The 14,837-nt window shown below is 46.5% G+C and overlaps 1 protein-coding gene across 8 annotated transcripts in view; it reads left to right on the top strand.

The window, feature by feature from the left end:
* Window positions 1-14,837, top strand: part of DAGLA (diacylglycerol lipase alpha) — an 82,573-nt gene that overhangs the window by 17,981 nt on the left and 49,755 nt on the right. The window contains exon 2 of one of the 8 annotated variants that reach the window (XM_082318567.1): window positions 12,659-12,794. The exons of the other annotated variants lie outside the window; for them this stretch is intronic. The gene's annotated coding sequence lies outside the window, so the exon portion shown is untranslated. The remainder of the gene's footprint in view (window positions 1-12,658; window positions 12,795-14,837) is intronic. 8 annotated transcript variants of the gene reach the window in all.

Consider the following 14,837-nt stretch of genomic DNA (forward strand, 5'->3'; position numbering starts at 1 on the left):
TAATATGCTTCACTTATGTTAAATTTGAGGAAGTTTTTTGGGTGGGGTGTCAGTGAACCCCCTTTTCTCTTCCTCTTCTCTACTGGGCTACTTTCCTAATTCCAGTATGTCTGGGCTTGCAGCTTGTGTGTTGGCAGTATGAACTGCCGGTTGGTCTTCTGCCTTTGCATCTGGAGGTGCAAGCTTCTCGCTGTGGAGGAGGTGCAGTGCCGGGGGGTGGGATACTGGAACTCCTGGATGCCAAGCCTGGAGAAGCAGGAGATCCTGTTTCCAGAAGATGTGCCCATTTGTTTCCTTGTCCTTCAGGTGAATATGCTGGTGTTCGCTGAACTGCCTTGCACCTGCCTGCTGCCTCTGTGAAGGAGTTTTCCCGGAGTTTGCATTTCATAATGGAGTTTTTGTTCAAACTCTAGATTTTTGAAGAGAAAAAGTGAGGGGTGCCAATGAGGAGAGAGGAAAAGGGAGGAAAATAGGATTATCCAAGACTCGGTGGCCCTCAGGACTGTGTGGCTGCTGCTCCCTTTTTGTAGGGAGCAGGAGCAGAAGAGATAAGTGTTATCTTTATCTCTTCTTCAAATATGCATAGTGCTCTTGCTGCAGAGGAGCAGGGCTACCAAGACTTCATCAGATATTTCTGCTATTGGAAAAGAAGATGAGGTTGGAAGCAGTTGTGGCTTTTACGTTCCTATGGGAACAGATAGGAGATGCAAGGGCTTGAATTCTCAACTATAAGGGGATTTGTCAAGAAAGGTGGGAAAAGGATTTAATTTCTGATTTGAGTGGGAAACTAATATTCATTCTCTCCCCAACTGCCTCCTGACTGCAAGTTTTCTTCTGCTGAAGTGGAGACAGGATTTTGTGCAGTGTCTTTAAGGCTGCTCCATGGCCACAGAGTTAATTACAAGTTGGACAAGAAGATGCAGGAGTCCACCCTGCTGCTGTTTTACCGACTCAGCAGTTCACTGCTCTTTTTGTATGGAGAGGGGCAGCAAAAAGACCGCCCGTGTCTGCTGGATGAGAATGCAAACACAGCTCCCTTCCAGAGAGCCGTGGTGCTTGTGGAGCAGGGTTATAACCCAGTCTGAATGAATGCTCCAGACTAAACTGTTTCTAAATCCACTCTTACCACCCCATTTAAAGTAGATAAGATGTTCAGGGCAGAGACACGTGGTTTTGTTTCCACTGCCCTCAGCTGCAGCCTGTTGTTAAAACAGTTCCTAGCAAGTGCTGGACTTTGTCCATCCCGTCTAGCACGCCTCTCTTCCCAGGGAGATCCGCCGACATGCTGTAAGTAGCTTCTCCCTATTCAGAAAGGTTGGGTGCTATAAGAGTCACGGTGTATCAAGGAAAACAGCTGTATTACGGGACCTAAGAGGAACCGCAGTCCCAAAGTTAGGTTGCTCTGTCTGAGAATTGAAAAGGAAATGGCGAAAAGAAAGGAGCGTGATTAATGAAGAGGTTTAGGTTTCTAACAATAAGCGTCTTGTTTCCAGCTAAATTCAGTGGAAAGCAGGCACCTGCCGAGGGGTGGTGCCTTGCTGGCTTGCGGATGGGCGCAATTCCTGGTCACCAGCAACAGCTTTTTCTTTTTTTTAAAAAGAGAAGAAATCTAGTGGCTTTGCCAGTTTGTCCCAGTAGCTAAAGCCTTGGGAAAAGAAGAGGTTTTGGTCTTAAAATGGACCTTGTCAGGTGAGTAAACCCCATCATTTTGCACTTAGCTCTTGGAACGTTCAAGGGAACTTTTTCTTATATAGACATAATTTTTTAGCTGCACATCCTGGTTCTTTGGCTGTTACAAAGTCAACACAATATGGCCAGTGAGCAAAACGAGGACTGTGGCCCACATCTGATGATTATATGAGCAGTAGGTGTGGTGTTTGAGGCTGCGCGGGGATGCTTTGTCGGCGCCGCGGTGAGTCCTGGTGGCTGGTGCAGTGATAAAAAGAGGCGTTGGGGCCGTGACTGAAGCGGTTGTGCTCAGGAGAGCTTTTTTTTTCCCTTTGGGAGCTTCCAGGGCCACTTCTGCCACTGGGTTGCGGTCAGCACAGCTGGGGACTCCTGCCTGTTGGTTACCATCTCTTATTTTATTATAAGGGGAATAGCTATCAAGTCTTCACTACCTCCTGAACTATGGGGTGTCAATTAGCTGGTAGCTGGCTGTTAAATATGATACCTGCTTGGTACTTAAAAACTTCGCTCCACTGTGCTTAGCACAAATAATATTGTTTCTTCATAACCCTTACATTTTCTGTGTTACCAATGTTGTAAAAGGCAATTTGAATTAAGATCACTTAGGCGTGCAGAAAAGTTTAAGTGCTTCAGTTAAGAATAGCTCTGCCGCCTTTGTAGCCTTTATACTGACAGTGCTTACTGAATGCTTGGGACTATTTAGAGACCATGATTTCAGCTTCCTCGTGGAGGGGAGAAAGCCCACCCTAAAATGTGGGGTTTTCTTGAGTTTCTGTTTTTGACTGCAAAAAACACAGTTTTCTCTTATTTCCCTAAAGTGGGTACATCGAAAAGCTGTAGGCACTTGAAGAAAAACTGAATATTAATTGTGCGCTTCTGGTGCGTGGCTCTTGTGTTCTCCAGAGATGGATGGCGCAAAGGTCACCGCAGCCCGTGCTGGCAGCCCGGAGCAGGAACGCGATGCCCGCTTGCTGGCAGCTGCGGGCCGGGCGTTAAAGCGGCAGGCTCTGCTGTACTGGTTCGGTGTCTTCAGCTTCTTCCCCCCCCCCAGTCTCCTATTTGATGTTTACTTCTGGATTCTTTGACTCCCATCCTGGTAATGCTTTTGCTTTCTAAATCTTTTTCCAACTGACTGGGTCAGAAAGTAAGTTGTTGGATGGTTTGTTAGGGGTTGCCAGTTCTGGTAGCCAGATGGAGGCGAGGCTGCTTCGGCGTGGCCCAGATCCAGCCAAAACTGAGGCTGAGCATGTAAGTCCTAGTGGGCCCACATGTACATACACAACACATACATGAATGTATGTATATATATGTGTATATTTATATCTCCTGTGACAGCCTGGAGAGGAGCTAGGGCAAGGGCTCTGCTCTCTGTCTAGGTTAATGGGGTTCTCCTGCCTGCTGTAGTGCCGCTGCGCTCCTGGAGGTGAGCCTTTGCTGGGGTGATGGCTCCTGTGATGGGCCTGGGAGAAGCCGGGTGAAGGTGTCATTTGGGTTCCCCCACTTGCCATCGTGCCTCTCTGCTCCTGTGTGTGTAGATGAGCTTTTTATCCCATAACCTAACACATTTCAGAGACCAGATTGTCTCTCTGCCCCTCCCCTGCGTCTTTCATGTACAGCCTATCACTGCTGGAAACGCATAATTTTTGCATTTTGCTGCGTTTTGTCTCCTCCCTGGCTTATTAGGGTGCAGCACAGGGAGAGGAGGAGGGAGAGAGGGAAGAAGGCGTGTGTAGGCTGCTGGTGTTGCAATTTAAAACTTACTGGTGGAAATGGAGTGGGGTCATTCTTGGGTCCTTTGTATACTTTTTTCCTTTTCCAGATTAACTTCAGCCTGGCAGCTGGCACACCTTTAAAGTTTCCGCGGTGCCAGGAGAGATCAGTGAAGTGATGGTGAATTATTCATAGTGGTGTTCTGCCAGTATTCTTATTGCCTCACTCCAGAGTGCTCGTTTCGGCCGATTGGTATCATTTGTGCAATTGAAGTAGGATATGGTATGCTAGTGCCTGCTCTTCTGCTGGACACTGATCCTAGCTGGGGCTGCGGAGCACAGCGGAGGAAGGAAGAAGCCTGTGGATGTTCATTTTTTCCAGTTTAAAGAATGCTTGAATTCATCATGCGCTGGGCAAGTCATTGCTCAAAACTGGATGCTGTAGCAGACTACGCTTTCTGGGTCTTTCTGCTCTGCTGTTTTCTTCTTTGCAATGAAAATAAAATCATAAATTATCTGTGCAGCTTTCTGCCACATGATATATTGGATGCTGTGCATCCTAAGATATACAAAAAGATTAGTTGTTCATGTGAATAATGGCGACGCTAATGTGTATAAATAAGAGTTCTTCATTATCGTGCTTCCAACAGTGACTTAATCACTAACTGGTTCGAATAATGAATTCCCCACACAGTGAAAATACTGCAGTATTTTCATCGGGCGCCCTTTTGTAATGCACCTCTGGACATGTTCCCCCAGTGCTACAGATTTTGAGGAAGGAATGCGGAAAACTGACCTGTGCCTGATGGACAGCTGCCTGGGGGAAAGGCTGGAGAGCGGCGAGGGCTTGACCAAGCGTGGATTCTTGAGGTCACCAGAATTTGAATGTCAGATGTTAGAGGCATAGATTATTTTTTTTTTTCATTGGAGAAAGCGTGTTGCCTGTGGAGTGTGCAAAAGACAGCAAAATGCCATGAAGGTATGCGAGAAGCTACCTGGCATCTAAATGCAGTTGTTGTGCTCTGTTATTGAGTCCTCAGGAGGTCCCCTTCTCAAAAAGACTGATTACAGTCATCTTTTGGAAAAGAATTGGAGCCATCTGACAAGACTCTTCTGTAGCTTTTTTCCTTGCAAACTGCTGTGTGCGCAGAAGATCTCAGACTGCGATTTGAAGATAAGTTTGCTAGTCTTCTGGGCTATGCTTGGTGGTCTGCGAGGTCCATGCAGAGTTTAAGTCGAATAAAACATTTCTGCAAGAATGCAGGCATAATTCCTATAATTCCTTTTGAAAAGGGCTGGGAACACTTTCCACGTTGCCCAGAAAAGAACTGTAGGAAATCTCAGCTTGAATGTTTGTGCCTGTGTTCAGAATTTAAGTGACTGAGTGAAGAAATTGAGGAAAGAAAGTAATGCAGGGTTATGATGCAGAAGAGCTCAGACCTGGGCTAGGCTTATGCCCGATGCTTCGGTGCTGGGTTATACGTTAATCAGCTGGGTTAATTGCAATATAATATTGCTCAGAGGCCTTTGAGCTCTAATTGAGGATGAGGATCTGAATCAAGTTCTAGAACTGAAAAAGATGAAATAAAGATTTTTTTTTTGCAAGCTTTGAAAGTTCACTGGCAACAAGAATAAATGAATTGGTTACCAAACCCCAGATCTTGTGCTTGTGCTCTCTTCCAAGATTATGATAACATTCTCACCAAGGACTGTTTTCAGGCATTTACTTCTGAAGCCCAATTGAAAAGCTCTAAATGTATGGACACTTTGTGGTTAATTGTAATATAATTAAAGGAAAAGGAAAAAAGTCCACACCTAGATAAATCCTGCAGAAGGCATTGCCACAAGGGCACTAAATTTAATTGCAGGGATAATGATGCATTGCCTACAGCATAAGAGGAAAAAGTACTTTTTCTTCTGATAGCCTAAAACTGCGTCAGCTCAGAGCCAGTTGCTTGTGCTGGAGTATATCTGAATAAACAGCTTTTTTTAATAATCCTGTTTGGTGCTGGTTTTGGCTGGGGTAGAGTTAATTTTCTTCATAGTAGCTAGTATGGAGCTATGGTCTGGATCTGTGCTGGAAACAGTGTTGCTAATACAGGGATGTTTCGTTATTGCTGAGCAGGGCTTACACACAGTCCAGGCCTTTCATTCCCCGTGATGAGGCTGGGGGTGCACGAGATGTTGGGAGGGGACGCGGCTGGGACAGCTGACCCCAACTGACCACAGGGCTATTCCATACCATACGATGTCACGTTCATCATATAAAGCTGGGGGAAGGAGGAGGGAAGGGGGGGATGTTTGGAGCGATGGCGTTTGTCTTCCCAAGTCACCATTAGGCGTGATGGAGCCCTGCTTTCCTGGCGATGCCTGAACACCTCCCTGCCGATGGGAAGCAGTGGATGAATTCCTTGTTTTGCTTTACTTGTGTGCGTGTGGCTTTTGCTTTACTTATTACACTGTCTTTGTCTCAACCCATGACTTTTCTCACTTTTACCCTTCCGAGTCTCTCCCCCATCCCATCAGGGGGAGTGAGGGAGCGGCTGGGTGAGGCTGAGTTTGCTGGCTGGGGTTAAACCATGACAGTTCAAGTGTGAACTCATTTAGCATTTGAAATTCTTATCTGCTAGACTAGAGGAAAGGTGGCTTCTCTTATAGAAATCAATTTAAAAATACATCCTTTTCTAAACAGCTGTTGGAGTAGTGATCCCTTCTGTTTTCTGAGTATGAGCCTGCCTCTATTAGTAAGTTCTCTGGACAAGATTTGGGGTCAACTCCTGTTCCTTATCTTTCTCATTGATGGAAAAGTGAAATTGCTTTCCTTTGTTCTACAAAAAACTGCTAAGTTACCGATGTCTTAATTTTCCAGTAGAAGTTATTTTAATATAGAGAGAGACTTGAACTGGGCCTGCCTGGCTTTTGTCCAGGACGTACAGCAGCCAGGTCCCAGAGCATTTATCCTCACAGCTCTTGTGTTTGTACCTGGGAGCAGATAACAAGGCTGTGTACAGCTCTGAGGATGACCCTGCTGATTTTCTTCAGGAAAGATGACATTTTTCTTGTTCAATTTTAGTTTTAGGAGGAGCACATTATGCCAGTCCACCCTCTTTTGCAAAGAGAATAACACAACTGAGTCAACTTTGAAAATAGGATGCTTTTTTTTTTTCTTTCCGGAGGGTCTGTAGCTGGTGCCAGGCGAGCTGTGTGGCTGGGCTGGTTTGTCTGGCAGATCTCTTCTGTGTTACGTGCTTACGGGTGAGATGGTTGGTCTTGTTTCTTCCTCTGTTGCAGTTCACTGGCACCAAACTGGTGTCATGTAGACAGAGCTCATACGTAAATTTTGCCCACCTCTCTTTGGCAGGGAGAAGATACCCAGCTCCTTTCCCAGTCCCTCTTTTGTGATCTCTGACCCCTTTCATCTTATTTTCATGATTCTCCTCTCTATTTTAGTAACCACGGTTTTGATTTATGTTCTGAATAGTCTCCTGCTGCTTTTTTTTGTACCTCCTACCGAAGTCCTAGCAGCCTGCAACACCGGAGCTGGTGGTTTCCCGTGCATGGCTAGCTCACGTTCCCTGCACTCCGTTAGCTTGGGGAAGAATGGCTCCTGATTTTCTTTCAGTATCACCAGTTGTTAGCCACAGAAGCAGACAGTTGCAATCTGTGCTTTTCAGTTCACGTCTGTACAGCTGCTTGAAGCCAAGGAATGCTTTTCCAGGCTATTTCTGCTGCTGCAGCTCTTGTCGCGTGGGCAGTCTGCTTCTGCCTCGCCTCCTTTCACCTCACTTTTGTCCATCTTTGCTAAACTGGTTCTAGGTAGAGCTGGATGGCCAAGAGGGTAGCGATGCTGTCCCTGCAGTGCCAGGCTTTTCTAGCTCCTATCAACACGTGCTTAGAGACTTCCCCAGCAGCTGCTAACGAGAGAAAGCGAGGAGTACATGGAAACAAGGAGGATGGTGGCAACAAGGAGAAAAATACATGTGTCTTCATGAAAATATCGAGGCAACCCTTGGGACAGGCTAGAAACACTTTGCTTACATTGAGATCTTATACAATTAGTTACCAGCTATGCCCTGCGTGCATTTGTACGAAGGAGCATACAGTCTGCTTCATACAGCCCCTTCGTGTAACCTTCTTCTGGAGCCAGAGTAATGAAATGAGCGGTGCATAGCTTGTTATGTGATGTTCCTGTTAGAGGCCCAAGGAAAATCCGCTGGGAAGTATCCTGCAACTGGGATTTTGGAAGAGCTGTAAATTGGTAAGGTCAGTATATCAAGGAGACACCTGAAAAAAATGAGGGAGTGCTAATTTAGGAGATAAGTATGAAAGCTTGGGTGTGCTATGAGAAGGAGATGCGTGGTACCCTGGCTGAAGACAGGAACGCCTGGCCGTGCTCCCTGTAGGACTGGGTTTGTCAGACATCTGGGGAGCAGAAGATGAGATGGGAATTCACTGTTTGAACCCCAGGGTCTATAGCGATGAACCCACAGAGCAAAAAATAGGCAGAAGTAAGCTGTATGTAAGCTCTGTAACAGAACAGGGGAAAAGTTTGAGTAAATGTGTGTAAGAGCATTTGCACTCATAGCTGGAAAACTAGAGGACTGTGGAACTTCAGTAGGAGATCTTCTAAAATTGAGTTGTCTAATGAATAATTACGGAGCTAGAACCCAAATTCTCTGCTCATCCTCTGGCTCTCCCTGGGGGGCAGTGGGAAGGGATGCTTGGTAGCGAGGGGTGGCTTGGGGCGCCGGTGCTGTGCGAGGCACAGCCGCCGAGGGCCCGGAGGTTTTGTGGATGAGCTACGCGTGCAGATGATGTGCCGCGTGTGTGTGCAGGGGGTGCTGTGCGTGGGCGGTGCGGAGGAGGGATGTGTGTGCTGGGGTTTGGAAGCGTAGCTAATGGAGGCTCTGTCTGAAGAGAAGGGCTTTTTAGCTCTGGGGTGTGGAAAGATATAGATAAGGCTTAAATATGACACAAGATCAGAGAAACCTGGGCTTGATTCATCCTTGCTTACATAAGCAAAATGAAAATAGGATTCCTGCCTTCTATCACACACATCCAAACCTGAGATTCAGGAAGAGTCTAGCTACTTCAGCTTGGCAGGATTCAGCCTAGGATTTCACTTTTATCTTGCAGTGTCCTTAGGGAAGCACCGGACAGGTGAGAATTTCTAGGAGGAGGAGGAAGCATTTGGTCTGCGGGCCCCAGCGGTCGGTGGCCTGCAGAGGTGTGGGGCCTGCCCTGCTGTTGCTTTCTTGTTCCTTTTGCAGCGGTGCCGCACGTGTGTGGTTACGGCAGCGTTATCTGAAGCACCAGCTGGAGAAGGTGGCTCGAGGGAGAGCAAACTGCTAAGTCACAGGGGAACTGCCTGGATTTGATTTCCACTGGGTCCAAATTTGGGACTTAATTTCCTAAACCAGGAGGGAGTTGGAGCTGCATGCACTGAATAGTTGGCGATTTTACTTCTGGCAGGCACGCTGCACTCTTCCGCAGTAATATCCTCTGGGTTCCTAATGGATAAGCCTTTTGGGCTAGAGAACAGCTGTCAGCAGCTGGGAGGAGGAGCTCTGCTTGTCTCAAGATACTCCAGGGCATCTTAGCAACAAAAATGTGGAGAAAGAGATGGAGGGCTGCAAAGCAATGCAATCAAGGGAAGCCACAGAAAATGCGGAGACTGCAGAAGAAAAGGGAGTAAGAGAATGACAGAATAATGGGGGAGTGGGTTGCCAGAGGAGAGAAAAGATGTATAAAATGTAAAGGATTGGGTGAAGAGACAAGGGAGGCTTTCAGAAAGCGGTGTGCATGTGCGTGTGTGTGAGCACAGCTCCGAGCAGAGGACGGTGCCGTTACCAGCAGGTCTGGGACTACGGAGGAGAGGGGAGCAGGGTGGTGTGTCCCTAACCGTGGAAGGAGGCCGCTCTCGAAGCTTGCGTGCCCACAGAGCAGCAGCAGGGTCTCCGTGAGGTGACTGGGATTTGGGCTCCTGGCAGCACTGGGCCCTGGAGGGTTTTATTTATAGCAGCAACCACTGAGGCAGGAAAAGTTTGCTCAAGCTGTCATTTGTGTGAGCCAGAGAGCTGGAGTCTAGCTCTCCCTCCCTCCTGCTCTTGCTTTCTTCAGATTTTTCACTGTAATTAGCAAGCTTTACATGAGCCGGGTCAGAGCTGCAGCTTTCTTTAGAAGGCTGTGTTCTCCAGGCAGGAATAAGGAAAGGTTTTTTTTTTTTTTCTTCTCTTCTGGGAATACTTAGCCTGATCATTTGTTTTATTTCAAGGGCTGTTCTCGTGCACTGAGGTGGAAGCCACGAGATGGGAGGGACAGAACCGCATTTCTTCTGAAGTTGTTGCAGCAGCAGAAGCCGGCATCTGAAAATGCAGAGTTAGGCTTTAAATGTTCACTTTGAGATTAGGAGCAATAGGAAAATCTTTTTAAGATTCTAATCTGTACTAATTTGGGCTGATCTAGGATGAGAAAAGCATGTTAGTCAATACAAAGCTGTTCTGCTGTCGTTTACCTTGAAAGCCTGTTTCCTTTAAAATCTGAAAAGCTTCCTTTTGAGTGCCCAAAGTGATGGATTGAGAACAGCGGAGGGTCAGTGTACAGATCCAGATGGTTAATATCTGTGTTTCTGTGACAGATGGTGGCAATGCTCTGTTGTCACATGCTGTAAGGCCTCTTCCAGTGTATATATGTAAGTGATGTTATCCAAAGCAAGGAAAATTCCAAGCTGAAATTCACAATTCTCTGCGATAGGATTTTTAGCAAATAGGTGGTGTTTACGCTATGTGGGGTGTACATTAGAGGTTGTCACTGCTGTGCTGACGCTTGCGTTGGTAAAAATGCCTCCCTTCGCCTGTGCGACACAGATACGCCCTTCACCAGGCAGAGCTCGTTCCTTTGGTGTTTGATCTTGGCTTCGTTAATGCCCCGGGGTAAACATCCGAGCGAAAGTGGATGTGCTCCGCGATACGGGCACGCAGCCTGGATTCGTGCCGAGAGAAGCCCTCCTCTGGAAAGCGGCGCTCCTCTGGATGTTAGGAGGTTATTAGACTTCACAAGATCTTGTTGGAAAAAAATGGATTCAGGGGTTTTCTTTTGAGGTTACTTCTGTGAAGTCAGAGTTATCCTGCGGAGGGGGAATGGTGGCAATATACAGTTAGGTTCCTAAATAGGATGCTGTGAATATTGCTTTAGGTTCTGTTTTATTAAATGTGTTTGCAAGAATAACTGGTACGTCTGCTTGCAGTTTATCCCGATGTTTGATTAATTTTCAGCGAAGGCTCTAAGAAATCCAGAGTCGTGGGCAAGAAATAGAAGAGATTCTGCTTCCGAAGGTGCAAGGCTGATGCTCTCAGGAGGAATAAGCTATTGGGAAGTGGGAACCTGGGAAGGTTTGGGGAGTAAGGGGAGAAGGCAGGCACGTGCGTTGGCAATGAAATACAGACACGATGTTTTCAGGGAAATGGCAGCGCTTGAACGGCTGCAGAATGAGGTGGGCCCCTCGAATAGCGTGTTGGTGTCTGTCTGCTGGGAGTTTCATTTGAACACTGGAAGAAAACGGATCAGGGATCGGGGGGAGACTGGTAGGAGAGGTGAACTTCCAGGTCTTCATGGTTTTGGAGTGACCTGTTAAAAAATAGTTGTGAAATAGGTTAGCTGCATTCGTGGGGCTGTTTGTGGGAGCAGAGATGTAACGGGAGAACATTTAGCAAAGGGTAAGTTGTTGCGAGTTATCAGAAGCAATCCTTAGTGGTGAATGACATGGAAAAACAGGGAGAGCTTAATTGAGTCACTTACAATAACCTAGAGAGAGCTCTTAAAGTCAGATCTCCTCCTGGGTGGTTTAAGGACATGCCAGGATCTGTGTGGACTTTGGGACGTACGACCTCGATGACCCAATCTTTTCAGTTTGATTTCTGGGAATGTAAGATACGGGCATGTCCTTGCCCAAAGTAAAGAATATGAAGCAAAAGCAGTGATCTGAACCCAAGTGGAGGCACAAGCTGTCCGACAAGATCAACAGATGCGTTTTAGTGCAGATGTGAAAGTCGGAGACCAGAGATACAGCGTAGGGGCCAGATGTTTGATTAGAAACAGAGCTGTCAGCCCAGGGTCCCATGATCGGGGCGCGATTGAGGGAAATCACTGAAATAAACAGGCAACACCAGTAAAATGAGACTGGATTGCGTCCAAGTAAGGTTTAGACTGTTTGGAGCCAATTTCCAACATAGTTGGGCCTGGCAGTTTCGCATAGTGTCCACATTTAATGATTACAAATGGTATGAAGAAAAGGTGCATTAGGGTTTACTTTAGCAAGGAGCTTGCCTCATGGCAGCGATTCTCGGCATTTTCAACTTGCAACTGGGCAAATAACTGCCCAACCGCTTAGTAACGGGGTGTGAGGAAAGGAAAAACCGCAGGATAAGTTGTAACGAGGAAAGGAAAAACCGCAGGATAAGTTGTAATGGATTGTGAAGCAGAAAAAGAAGCGCGATCTGTGAACCTGGGTGAACGGGGGGTTGCAATGTGGAGTAAGATGCTAGAGGCCCTGAAATTTTGCATGTGCCCCTGTTACTCCTGCTTCTGTCCCCCTCAGTGCTAAGGGGAAGGGAGAAGAGGCACTGGTTTTAATTCCTTAGCATCTTTCCCTTCCAGAGATGCCTTCCCTTCCCGCACCGAGCGGTCCTTGGATGCGAGCAGAGCCAGCGTTTCCTCCTCCTGTCCTGGCAATTGCACGCAGAGGGAACGGCTCCGCAGCGATTCCCTTCGCTCGGGAGCCTGGTGCTGCCTCTCTGCTGCTTGAACGGGTGTGCTTCTGCTCGCCGGCACGCTTTTTGGGGAGGGGAGCAGGGAAGGACTGCCAAGGAGTGGTGTTGACCGCACAGTTTTCCCGAGTTTGGCACTGATCTCCTGTTCTCCCACTTCTTTCACTCTTCTCGTATTGGCAGCGGTGGTCCGTTTAGCTCCCGTAGAATGACTGGTGGCTTTCCCTGTATGTGACTCATCCTCTAGGGAATTCCTGAAGCAATGAGTCAAGTTATTGGGAAAACTGTTTGCCCACTAGTGTAAACTAGGAAGCCAGGGAGCCTGCCTGTGGGATCGTAGAGAGGCAATTACTTTTTGGCATGGCTGGGGTTGTCCTGTCTCTTCCTAAAGGCAGGTCACTTCACGGTCAGCTGTAGCAGGGATATGTTGCTGAATATATTTCTTTTCACCTTTAAATATGCTCCTCCTGATTTTTTTCTCCTATTTTTTTTAAGGTGGCTGATCTGATAAGCATTCCAGGGTGGAGTAAAACAGATTTGAATTTGCCAGTATTGTAGTGAAAAATAGCTTGCCTAAAGAAATGAGGCTGTCAGATTGGCACCCGTCAGCTACATCTGAAATGCTCCTTTCGTAAGTACCATCTACTGCTTCGTTCTGCCCCGGCTGACTTAATCCAGCCCTCGTTATTTTTACTATAGACAAATTAATGGTTGTGTGGTTTACAACCATGAATTAACAAATTTTGAATATACCCGTGGGATATTACAACAAAACCAAGGAACTTTGATCCCCAATAATTGTGTCCAGGAAAAAGGAACTCTTGTACCACATCTGTGAGCGTGGGTTGACCAGGGTTGTTTGCGTTGCCTGTGGATGCCGGTCAGATTTGAGGTGCTGAGCTGCTCAGCATTTTTGAAAATGAGGTGCTTGCTGTATCTACAGACTTAGGCCAACTCCTCCAATTGTTATCTTTCCACATCCTTTCCCTGCCCCATTCAAGCCAAGCTCTTCTTGTCACTGGTTGCTGACTGTTAAACATTAGCAGATTTTATTACCCTGTAGAACAGTAAGTTCTATTGAAATACAGAATTAGTTTCACTTTTTAATACATTTTTTCCCCCTAGCAACTTGGACATTATTTTTGCTCAAGCTTGGAATCGTCAGAAAGCTCAGATTGTGGGCTTCGCTAGCACAAAATGTAGGTGGTTGCAGATATGTCGGCATTGATACAACGATTGGGTGTTGTTTTTAACTAAATTAGTGTCAGCAGACTTGGATTGTGCTCCTTCTCCACTCCTAGGTTTTCAATAAAGTGGCTCATTTTAAGGTAAGCTTATTTGTCAGCTTCTGTTTCTTGGCCAGTTATTCAGGAAGACTTTTAATTTTCTGTAGTCTGACAAGTGTGAAGCTTGGAGTTCAATTGTGCTCCTACAGAGGTCAGGGAGAAAAGTACTAGTAATCTTGGCGTTGTAGGGTGAGGTTCCTTTCACCTCTCTGAGCATTATTCTTTTAATTTGGGCGGTTGAAATGTCTCACGGCGATCACTCTTACGTGCTAAAATAAAAGTGCTTTTAAGAGGAAGACTCTGCTGATCCTTACAAATGTCTTCCTTTTTGCCCATGGACAAATCCTGGCCTGCGGGGTATCCCAGCTGGAAAAAAAGGGGAGGGGAAACTTCAGATCCTGCTCGTTTGGGTTTTTCCTATTTACACACACATCTTACTAACCGCGGCTAAGGCAGGCGGCACCCTCGGCAAATCACCTATGAAGCGCGCTTGCTGGAAACGCGTACTCTGCTCCTGAGGGGTGCTGAGCGCGCTGCCAGGACAGCGGTGTTCAGCCTGTATATCATGAAACAGGGTGGTGCGGAGGTGTCGGGGGTGTCGGGATATCTTCCTTGAGGGAACCGTTGTGGCGTACAGTGTCACTGGTTTGTAGGCCTGCGGTCCCTGGGAACGAGCTCTGAACTGGTCCCAGCTGATTAAAGGAGGTGTATTCCAAAGCAGAGAATTTTTCTCTTTAATTCCGTGGGTCCCTTATCCTACTTTTAAAGTAGGTTGTAAAGTTGTGAATGAGTGCTGTGAATAGTAGTGGTTTGGTATCATTTAACTCTGCTGAGGACCTTTGCACCCTCTTGCACTATAAAACCAATGAGATTTGCACTATAATACTTTTTTCCTGAAAACACCACCACTGTGGACAAGTACATGCCAAGCAGATACACTGGTTGTTCTGGTGTCTCTATAATAAAAAAATCATCATCCCAAAAATGTATTCAACTTTGCAAAGAATGGCTTTTTTCCTGAAGGCAGCAGCGGTGTGGCTAGCCAGCCTTCCAAAAGCGAATGAGCCACTGTCACGGGCTACAGGTGGGGAATTTGATCTGGTTTCCCCTTGCATATTGCATGTTTGTGTGGGACTCCACTGAATGGAGGCAAAGGGATGTTGCCAACTTGCAGTATTTGTTGTTTTTTCTCTTAAACAATCACTTTCTCTGGTGTTGTTGTTAGAGGAAAAGTACTAATCCTTGCAGTTGCAGAAAAACATTTGAAAACTTGAATCCTTTGTGTGCAGACCCCCAAAAATATAACTTAACTATTTTAATGGTAGCATCTCTTTTTAAAAATACTGGTGAATTTTGACATGTCAGTTAATGGCTTAGACTACCTGGGA

Source organism: Platalea leucorodia, assembly GCF_965183815.1.
Source record: "Platalea leucorodia genome assembly, chromosome: 7".
Taxonomy (NCBI): Eukaryota; Metazoa; Chordata; class Aves; order Pelecaniformes; family Threskiornithidae; genus Platalea; species Platalea leucorodia.